The 1114-nt window shown below is 35.5% G+C and overlaps 1 protein-coding gene across 2 annotated transcripts in view; it reads right to left on the bottom strand.

Moving 5' to 3' along the window:
• LOC106878959 (hydroxyacylglutathione hydrolase, mitochondrial) overlaps positions 1-1114 on the bottom strand; it is a 74108-nt gene that overhangs the window by 64743 nt on the left and 8251 nt on the right. The gene's annotated exons all lie outside the window — the stretch shown is intronic.

Below are 1114 nucleotides of genomic sequence, written 5' to 3'. Positions count from 1 at the left end.
AAATAATATATAAATATATAATTTAGAGAAAAAAACCACAATTCTTGAATTCATCCATGAAAATCGACAGTCACATATTAGAAAAATTTAATAAGTAAATACTCTAAAAATACCTATAGTAAAATTGTGGTTTTTTTCTCTAAATTATATATTTATATATATATCATCATCATCATCATCATCATCATCATCATCATCATCATTTAACGTCCGCTTTCCATGCTAGCATAGGCTGGACGATTTGACTGAGGACTGGTGAAACCAGATGGCTACACCAGGCTCCAATCTGATTTGGAGTATGGGAACCTAATAGCTAACTAATAAAGGAACATATGTACTTATACATATAATCACAAGCTTGAATTAAGTTGGTTGGAGTTACCTATGGGGATTGTGGGAGTATGTTGTGTGGTCATTTGTGCATTTGTGTCTGTGATAGAATTTGAATGTATGGAAGAATCGGTGACTACAGGTGCTAAGTGCTTTGTTATACCTATTAAGTAGTGTGGGAGAATTGTATTTTAAAATATGGAACACCTCCTTCAAGCAAAGTTTGCAATTAGAGTGCTGGCCTTGGTATGGAATTCCTGAGTCCAGAATAGACCATGTTAAAGTATACTGGGTATTTGTGTTTTTGAGGTGGTGAATGTGGTTGGCTAGTGTTGTAGATTTGCTGTGCTTGTCATATCTAAAAGAGTGAAGGTGAGCTGCATAACGTTGCTTGAAATATTTAGTTGAACCTATGTATGTAGCTGTAGAGTTCTGTAGCAGATTGGCGACAGTGCATTTGTATATTACGCTGTCTCTTACGCAATGCGTTTGTAGCGGGCAGATTGTTCCGTATCGACAGTTACAGGTAGATGAAGCTAGGGAGTTGTGTTCTGTGGTGGATGAGGTGATATTGTCAGAGGATAGGTTATATGAGGATGCAGAGGAATTTAGATCAATGCAATCATTACTTTTATAGTTATTATTACTGCTATTGTTATTATTAGAAGATATAGTAGTATTATTTGTGTATACTAGTGGGCTGGGATATATTATGATCATGTTCAAGTGTACAAGTATCAGTGGTAGATGTACGTGTGTCAATGTCTATGTTGGGTATATGTGT

This window comes from Octopus bimaculoides, chromosome 9 (genome assembly GCF_001194135.2).
Source record: "Octopus bimaculoides isolate UCB-OBI-ISO-001 chromosome 9, ASM119413v2, whole genome shotgun sequence".
Taxonomy (NCBI): domain Eukaryota; kingdom Metazoa; phylum Mollusca; class Cephalopoda; order Octopoda; family Octopodidae; genus Octopus; species Octopus bimaculoides.
The sequence above is the reverse complement of the archived record's forward strand: the minus strand, read 5'-3'. Positions and strand labels throughout refer to the sequence as shown.